Here is a 10,230-nt window from a genome sequence, read left to right as displayed (position 1 = left end):
CATAATGCCGGCGGTGGCACAGACAATTGAGGAGTTTTCGTGGACTATGCTGGCAAGCGAGTTGAAGTCTCGCACAAGTGGTGCGACCACCTGACTAGTCGTAGGGAGCACAGTCTCAACGCTCCAGATAGTTGAAAGAGAGCGCGGGACTCTAAAAGAGTCTATTTGGAGGATGCGCGATGAGGGACATGCGCACAGAATCAGCAGGACACAAGGTTCACTCCCACACACGGGGGGCTGCACTGCCACGTGGGTAGGCTAGGAAGTAACCGTTGGTGTCATTTTTCATGACGAGATGTCCAATTTAAGGCAAAAGGGAGCGGGCGGCCAGCATTTAAGACATGAATTAAGAGCTAGATCTATGGAAATCTACCGCCAAGAAAGCATTGATGGCTCAAAATTGGGGGGAACGGTCGGATTTGAATGCAAAAAGCACTATAAAACTCCAAGGACTAACCACGAAACAACACTTGTCATTTGAGATTTGAGCAATTACGTAGAGCACAGAGTGTTAAGCGCCAAGCGATATTTGAGCCCCGAATTTCGGGAACAACCACAAACAACTCAAACAGGGTGACGGCTACCAGGAGAGGTTTGGGCTATGTAGAAGAAGCCACCGATGAGACCGCACAAAACCCCACTGTGCATGACGTTCGTGGAGACACTTGGGTCGCACCCGAAATTCCAAAATCGCCTCGGACGCCGAGGCCCAAGAATGATAAACATGTGTGGGACCAATCTGCATGTCCCCACAAAATCCGCGGTTCGGTAAACTATCCATGGAAGAAAAGGGCAAGGTTGTCACCATTGAGACAGATGATGAGGAGGAGGACCTGCAAGCTCTCGTAGATGAGATAGAAGCAGCAGAAGACATGGAAGATGACATCCATCCGGTGCACGTTCATTCCTCCGCAGAAAGGGAAAGCTAAGATACCCAAGGATCTGGATGTCACTAAGAGCGCACTCCAAACCCCGCTCCTCCCCATTGGAATTGTGTTTGAGGGCTCGGCCTTGGGCCGCATGCCCATAATGAAGTTTAAAGATTGGGACCTCGTGGACAACAAGAAGTTCCCACATTTAGAGACTAAGAACCTCATGAAACAGAGCACGGAGGGGTTAGTTATGACACTAGAGCCGCAGAAATGGCTGCGCGATGTGGAGAAGGCCAAACTACTACAGCTACTATGGATTCCACACTTTCACCGCGCGCCTATCACAATTTTCGTCATCAGGCAGCTACTGTGCCTGGTGCACGATGGGTACTTATCGCTGGAGGCGCCTATTCCCATCACGACGGACCTTATCCACAGGATTACCCAGCTCCCCTATAAGGGAAAGGACCCCGCGGAGATAGCCGGAAAAAGCAGAGATTTGGCATTAGCAAAGGCCATGAAGAAAAAATACAAACTGAAAAAGAAGAAGAGGGGTTACGCAATCAACAACATTAAAGATAAAGGGGTGCGCATAGCCACCCAATTGCTTGCCGGGAAGGTAATGCAAAAATGTCGCGGAGATGAGGTACCAGCGCTGGTAGTTGCGCTGGTAGAACAACACGCGGAGGGGGTCCAATTTAGCTGGGTCGAATTCCTCTGCGGAGAGTTCTTAACTAAATGCAAAGAAGCCCAAGAGCAGGGCAAGACCTTCCACTACGCGTGGTTGCTCTTGTCGCTTTTGCTGGTAACAGGGAACTGCCTGAGGACAGTCAGTTCCCTAATATTGAACAGGACTTACCAGAGGCTGCAAAGTACGCGTCTCTCTAGGTTACGAAGGACGCCACAGGGATCCACGAAACAAAGATCTTTTGGGTGCTCATGGAGGCGAGTGTCTGGATGTGGATCAATAAGAGGCTACGTGTGTCCCCCACAGTGTACAATAGTTTGCGGAGCTTTGCAGACTTCAAGACGGATATGCATAATGTGTATATAAAGGTGTGTAAGATCAGGCGCAGAACCGGACCAAGCTCCCATTCATCGCCATTGATGATGTGATATTCTCTGTGCTGGAATCATGGCCTCCCAAGTGGCACGCCCCGGTTCTGGCAGAGAAGGATAAAAAAGTAGCGCAAAAGCAAAAGGCTGCAACCAAGTTGTGTAACACGCAGTTGGCCTAGCAAAAGCGCAACGAATAAGCGGTCGCGGAGGTAAGGGTTGCCCGCGAGGCAAAGAAGGCAGTTGTAGAACAGACACTGGCCCAAAAAAGCAACAGCAGCATAGGCAACAGGGGCCTCCACGACGCAAGAGGAAGGGGGCCAAAACATGTCTACAGGACAGGGAAAAGATGCAGCGGAAGGCACAGACCCAAGCACAACGTCCACTCAGCTGAAACGACCACTCGTCATGGAGAGATCAGGTCCACGAAAAAAGGTCAAGGCATCCAAATTGGACATCGAACCGATTACACTGACAGAAGGCGACCTCTACGACATCAACGACACGGTTCGCAAGGTCACCAGGGAAGCGCTCCAGGATGCCATGACAGAGCAACATATTGTGTTAGGATCCCTAAGGGCGCAGCTGCAGGAACTTCAGGTGCGGCCCCGACAAGAAGGAGCAGTAGCCGCCTACGGCATCGCAGGTACATCAACAGCAGAGCAGCTGCTACGCACAAAGTTGGCCAACACCATAGTGCTACCAGAAGGAGTGCTAACAATGGAGAACGAGGATGACAGAGCCGCAGTGGGCGAAATCAAAGGACTTGGCCTAAATTTCGCTACCCTTCCGCGGCACACATTGTACCAGTTGCAGGACGACATAACAGCAGAGCTACGCTCTCGGGAAGGTTGCGCGATCCAGGTATTGAGTGAGCAAAATATCAACATCGAACAGCTCAGCATGCAGCATGATGAGCTAGTGTCAAGAATCGGCAGATCGCGCAAACAGTGGATGAAGTGTGTCAGCATGTTCCAGAATTATCCATTGTCGCAGACCTACCAACAGAGATGTGGATCCACTGTCTAACAAGTGGAGTCCGAAGCGCACACAAGGAAACAACACGAGTGCAGCTGGAGCTAAACCTCTAGATTGTTGAGCTGTGGATGAAGGCGCAGCCTTCCACTCCTTCGAAAGTTAGGGAGCAGCGCGTTAGCGCGATTCAAACAAGATTGGAAGAAATCGGACGGGCAGTGCAGGACTGTACCGATATGTTGGATCAAGCTTTTGACATCCTTACATCCTTGCAGGAGGACCCCAACATACAATGCCTGGAAACAGAGGCGCGCAAACTGCAGGAGCAGTATGACAATGTAAGGGGAACTGCGCAGACAGTCGTCCTCACCCAACGGCTAGCAAATATGCAGCAAGCAAGGGCACTGAAGGAACAGGTGGATGCTGCAAGACAGAAAGAGGCACTTCTCAAAGCGCGCATCCAGCCTTGGATTGATGAGGCCTTCACCATTACGGCCGAGATTGAGGGAAAGCTCGCACAAATGCAGGAGATATGTGCGCTAAGGCAGATAGTGAATCGTCACAAAAAAGCATCAAAGGAACGCATGAAGCAGGTCCAACACACCGCAGAACAGTGCGCCGCGAACCTCCTGGCAGTACGGAACCAGTTGGAGGGGCTCCATGTCAAGATTTCCACACCAGCAGAGTGACTCGAGACGAGTCATGATGATTTTGTTGGGGGCCTGTTGGAAATGGAATCCCCCCACTGCATGTTTTGGAGCTCAAAGCCCAAGTTTTGGTCAAAGGTTTTGTAAGTCTCCGCAGATTGCAGGCGCGAAGCGCGAAGCATAGGTCAAGTCATAGGGTTGTCTGCCCTAAAGTAATGTAACATAATGTAAAGTCATGTCGGCCTACCCATGGTCCGCGGCTGATGGGATTGTATAAATAGAGTGAGACTCTAAGTTTTAAAGATAGCATAGGAATAAGAAAGAAGAATGCGAATGGTTCGAGCTTAGAGTAGGATTCTAAGTGTATTGGTCGTAGTAGTAGGAAGAAGCTCTGCGGCTGAGTGCGCAGACCCCTACAGTTGAGTGCGCAGGGAAATGTCGAGTCTATAATTAGAATTGAAGATTAATAAAGAGAAGTTTATTCTTATTTCTGTGTATTTGTTATACCTTTCCTTCTTTACGTTTATATTGGTTTATTTGTCGTGCGCAATGATATGATTGATGATTATGTTGAATAATCATTAGTCTTACATGAAAAAGTTAAGTAATCAGATAATCACAGATTAAATAGCAAGGAACTTGGGTATTATATGGGTTGCGCCCCTACTAGGGCTATGCGGAAGCAGCGCCGCAGGTTGCGAAGGGACCGCAAGTGCACGTAGCGACGAGTCAGACCTCGGACCTCCATGTTATAGACATATTTGGGCACTGCAACCCCAATCACATATTTCCCTAAACCAAGGGCTTCTAAACCCCTAAAAGTGTTGTTTCATACCCTAAAGGGACAAAGTCAGCTGATTACATCATCTCCCAGAAGTTCTCCATGAAAAACTACTCAAAACTGGTCAAAACAGGACCATACAGACTGCTCCATGCATAGGGTGCGATGCATCTCACCTATTACATACGGGGGGTGCGATGCATACTGGAAAGCCCTTCTGTAGGGTGCTATGAGCGAGAGCAGACAAATGGCAGAAGCAGTGTCCTAGGTGGAAACCCAAATAATCTTCTAGAAACAACTCATATGACACTTGCCTCTCTGAATTCGCCCAAGGATGAGTAAGAGATCTGAAATATCCAAGTGGAACCAAGAACTATCAGTGAAATGACACTAATCAAAATCCCAGAAACTGACTCACTCTCCTGAAAACACCTATATATGGATCCCTCATCTAAGAGATCCAGAGGCTGGAATTTTGTAATTTGCAAGGAAGTGTTGTTGGTTTCTGTAGACTGTGTGAAGGCGATCATGCCCTCCACTGTTGTCCCTTCTTAGACGAAGCTAAAAGAGTCTTGGATAACTGTCCTGCATCACCGCAACGACTTCCTCCTGGATACAAAAAACTCTTGCCGAGTCCATCGCTAGTTGAAAATTCGACTGACACACCATTGTTGTCGGTTGAAGCACCTATCATTGAAGATAGACCCTCTGAGTCCACACTGGACCAAAGTCAACAGGTCGAGACGGTATTCGACCCAATCTTGTCTTCAAAGGACCCACCTTCAAATGATATTGTCGCCAAAGAGAAGGAGAACGACACCGTTCAAATTCTTTTCATAAACACAGACTCCGATGAACATGGGGGCAATCTACCCATTCCTTTACCGCAGGAAGGAAGTTCGTCAGAGATGTATCTAGCGGTTCATTCGGTCCCACCTCCAAGCAATCTAGTCGTTTCCTTTGATTGGAATTTTCTAGGCAGACCCTGCCTACCATCTAATGTACCATTCTGAATCATAGTACAAGCTTACAAAATGATCATGGTCGGTACCATTATAGATGAAGGGGCTTCTGTGAGTATCCTTTCCTCAACTGCTTGGAAAGCATTTGGTTCGCCATCGCTTATGCCTGAGATTCGAAATCTGACAGGCTTCAACAAAGGAACCAATCGACCGTTAGGGATCCTTCCAAATTTGCCTATAACTTTGAGAAGGAAAATCGTTCATCTAAACGTGATGGTGGTCCAAGGACCTCTAGATTACAATCCACTCCTTGGGCGTGACAACATTTATAGCATGGGAGCTATCGTTTCTTCACTCTTTCGAGTGATTTGTTTTCCACATGAAGGCAGGGTGGTCCGGCTCGTAGACCAGCTTTCGTTCCCTGGTTCAAACACAGCTATTAGTCAAATGCCATCCCTAACTGGTATTTTGGCACAAGGAATGTCTCATCAATCTCCAATCCGTCCACCTGATGATCGCGAGTAATTCGGTGATTGTGACTTAAACCCAGGAGGCATGCGCCCTGGTCTGCTTCGGCAAAAAAACCCCAGATATAAGATAGGTTTTCATGTAGGAATATGACTAGTCTGACAATCCTGTCCGTTTAGGATAATGGATCAGTCTGGAAAAGGATTTCCCCGTCAAAGTTTAGGTGATTGGAGCTAGAATCACCTTCATCCATTTCGATGGACAGATCCAAGGAAGTGTTTTCTCTACACGTGGATGAAACAATCTTGCTAATGCAAGAACTTTCGTATGGTAACCTAGAAACTCTATTTTATTATACCTGGGGGCATGCAAACCTTTTTGCATGCAAGTGAAAAGCGACCATTTATTTTCTTAATTTGTAGGCTCTCAACCCTTTAGACTCGTAGGTTGGTCGTTCCTAGCTTGCATAATGAAAGGCTCAGGAGCAAAGTTTCAAATGGGGAAAGTTCCCTAAAAAATGAATCTATTGATGAGACATCCTTATTATACGACTTGCACGAACAGTTTTACGCAAAGTTCAAGCTTGTTAAAAAATAAACCTCACCATGAGCAGTTTTACGTGAAGTTCAAGCTCGTCAAAAAATAAACCTACCAATGAGCAAATGTTTCCATAGAGTTCAAGCTCATTAAAAAATGAACCCCACCTCCAGTAAATAACCATTTTGATCGCATGACCATCAACTTTTGAACCTTGGTCGTGTTCTTACCATCATCTCCACTTTTTTTTAGCCGATCATATGCCTCCATTTGATTGTTTACCCTTTTTAAGAACAGCGACGACGAGTGATTCTATTAGCCACCTTCTCTACACTGTCGTGATTGGAATGTTCTAAACCTTCCCTGGAACCAGTTGCTATCTGAAACATCACTTGTTCCTCAAAAAACGAGTCTCCTTTAAGCTATTTTCATCTTACTTGTAAAATATGAAAAGATTACCGAGCAATTGGCCTCTCCAGCTCGTTAAAACGACTGGAAGTGCTATCCCTCCTCTAGATTTTAATCTTTTTGGACCTGAGGGATTATTAAACAAAAAAAATCGAGCACTTGACTTGTTCGACTCGTTAAAACTATCGAAAAGTCAACCCTTTCGTATTATTTTACACTTTTTCGGACTTAAGGGATTACATTACGAAAAAGGACCACTGGAGTTGCCTTTACGTCCCTTTTTAGACTCTCTAAAATTGAAAATGACTGAGTTATCTTTTTTGTTAAACTCGTTAAAACAATAGCGACAAGCTTGTCCATGCAAACAAGAGCGATTTTCACTGTCGCTAGGCTCGTTAAAACATAGCGATGGGTTTGCCCACAGGGCAAATTACAGAACAAGCATATGTTATCCTCCTCACTCTTGACAAAAATAAAGAGGTACTAGTCAGCAATGACTGGGGAAAAAAGGAAGAAAACTTGAATAGCTTCATTGGTAGCAGGTCGCTCTTGAACATGACACTTTCACTCCGTCACCATGATTGAGTCAGGTTGGGTTGTTCTGTTCACCAGTCGCATCACCATTGGTCCACCGTACCATCCACCTTGGGGTTAACGCTACCAATCCATCTCAGTGTCGCCGATATGTTCAAGAGAAGTCGCTCAGAGAATTCACCAACCTAGCTAACGTCTCATCCGCTGCAATACCTTCACTCTCCATTTTTCATGACCACCACCCTGAACCTTGTATCATCAGATCGTTTTCACCTCCACAGGATCATTTGCTCCGTTCTGTGTCGTAGATGTGGGATTCATTAAGGCCCTCTTACGACGGGTCACTTCTTGTCGACATCAGCTCATTATCCAAGAAGTTAACTTAGGGACAACCCTTTCAGTACTTTGAAGCTTGCATGCCTCAATGGCAAGTTTCTCACTTCCGACGACAGGTTTACATCAATGGCCTTCGACCGAAAGACTTTACGTGGTGTTCGACATCAACTCATGTATTCACACCACGTGAATTGTACTGTAGTACCTTAAAGGTCATCATCATTATCGGTGATTCCTCTCGCTCCTGTTAATAGCTTACATCATTGATTGGTAATCAGGCGATGTCTTTCCATGTTCAACATCAGAATATCTTTTCGCATGGATCGACTTGTACTTCAGGCGAAGATTGAATGAGTTTGAAGACCCCGAATCTATTTCATCCATCCGGGCTATGATATATTCAGGAAAATAAAAACATCAAATGTACATCACAGCTGCACAGATAATCATCCAAACTAAAGGACGATGGCTCTACCAAAATCATCAGTCTACCACAAAGACAATTGTCTATCTTATGTACATGAATATGAATTTATAAAGCTAAGCATGAGAATGCCCGCCTCAGCGAGATCATGAAAATATTGTGAAGATAATGTATTGTGTTGTATCTTATTACAAGTCACCTTCCAGTTCGAAAAACCTCAGATCCTCATTATAAAGCATTTCACCCAACATCAAAAGGATTTATGACCTCCTGCTTTAGGGGGCCACTGTTATAGACATATTTGGGCACTGCAACCCCAATCACATATGTCCATAAACCAAGGGCTTCTAAACCCCTAAAAGTGTTGTTTCATACCCTAAAGGAACAAGGTCAACTAATTACATCATCTCCCAAAAGTTCTCCATGAAAAAACTACTCAGAACTAGTCAAAACAAGACCATACAGACTGCTCCATGCATAGGGTGTGATGCATCTCACCTATTACACACAGGGGGTGCGATGCACATTGGAAAGCCCTTCTGTAGGGTGTGATGAGCGAGAGTAGACAAATGGCAGAAGCAGTGTGCTAGGTGGAAACCCAGAGAATCTTCTAGAGATTGCTCATATGACACTTGTCTTTCTGAATTCGCCCAGGGATGAGTAAGAGATCTGAAATCTCCAAGTGGAACCAAGAACTATTAGTGAAATGACACTAATCAAAATCCCAGACGCTGACTCACTCTCCTGAAAACATCTATATATAGATCCCTCATCCAAGAGATCCAGAGGCTGGAATTTTGTAATTTGCAAGGAAGTGTTGTTGGTTTCTCTTTAAAGACATTATTGGGGTGATCTTGCTTTGTATGAGGTGAAGAGGCCTTTCATGCTGGTATGATGATGTTGGATCAAAGAGCGTGGTTGTAATCCTCTCTTCTACTACTTCTATCAATAAAGCTATTTGAGTTTTCCTCCATATGCTTGTATATCTCTGAATCTTGTTTATGTATGCATTTATATGGTTAATGTACATCTGATCCTACATTATTTATGGTTATAGATCTCTATGCTTTGATGGTATTTTGTTGCCTTGGCTCTACAGGTGTTCTTTGAAGCGGGACAAGTGAGAAAGGAGTGGCGAAAGCTCTATCAAAGGAGAGAGGAAACAATCAAGGAGACTAGCGAAAGACTGAGGTTGGTACTCTCTACTTCTCTCCCATCTATCTCTCATAAAGAAAAACGCAAGTAACTTTAATCTGTTTGTTTCTAAGATTGCTACCCGTCTTAGTGGGACTAGCAGCTCTGAATGGACACTAGTTTTCTTGATAACACTCCAGAAGCCCATCAGACATCCCCGGGGTGCGGAAACCTGGTTCTAGCACCCTCCTATACTACTTTGGGTGAGACCTCAGTCCGCACTCCGCGGATTGTTGCCGAAAGGGCCAGTGGTACCGATATTTGCTTGTCTAAATCACCTCTGAACCTGGGTCAGGCCCATACAAGCCAACAGTGTGTGTTGTCACCTAATCATTCCAACACTTCGCCAACATAACCAAATCTTGTGCCAAGTGTTAGGGTCCTCTCCCATCCCCCCAACTTGCTCGTCTTGGTTCTAATGTCGTTACCAGAAACCCTAAATTTGGCACTCCACTACACAATCTTGTCTCAGTGCACCCATGGTATGTGATATTACATAACAACTTGCATGGTGCCCAAGTCATCTCGAGTATACCTGAGTGCTTTCATGCACATGACGTGACCAATGCTCTGAGGGACATAGTAGGGAAAATTTTAAGGGCTAAATTTATTATATGGATTAATTTTCCATACCTTTTCCCAAATAAGATTTGCTAATTTCGAGGTTTTTCTGAAAATGATTCACCCTAATTTTAATGGATAAAATCATTTTACCTTGAAATTCACCAAAATAAATTTTATACAGATTATAAAAACTCTTTAGAAATTTGAATATTTGTACAAAAATATTGCCAAATGGTTTATAGTTTGCATATTAGTAACCAATGAGATTTTCCAAGGTTTCCACACTTTAAGATAATTTCCATTCTTAATTTTTTTCTTGGGCATTACACATTGGCTCTAGGAATAAAATTTAGAGACCTTTTATAGTATCTTGGCACTTGCAGTGATCAACAACATGTTCGATCACACTCGACAATGGATATTCATCCATGAATCTTGATCAATTGATTCTACAAATGTTCAACACCTACTA

This window comes from Pinus tabuliformis, chromosome 8 (genome assembly GCF_031772625.1).
Source record: "Pinus tabuliformis cultivar Carrire ecotype Pingquan chromosome 8, CPIR1, whole genome shotgun sequence".
NCBI lineage: Eukaryota > Viridiplantae > Streptophyta > Pinopsida > Pinales > Pinaceae > Pinus > Pinus tabuliformis.
Note: the sequence above shows the minus strand (reverse complement) of the source record.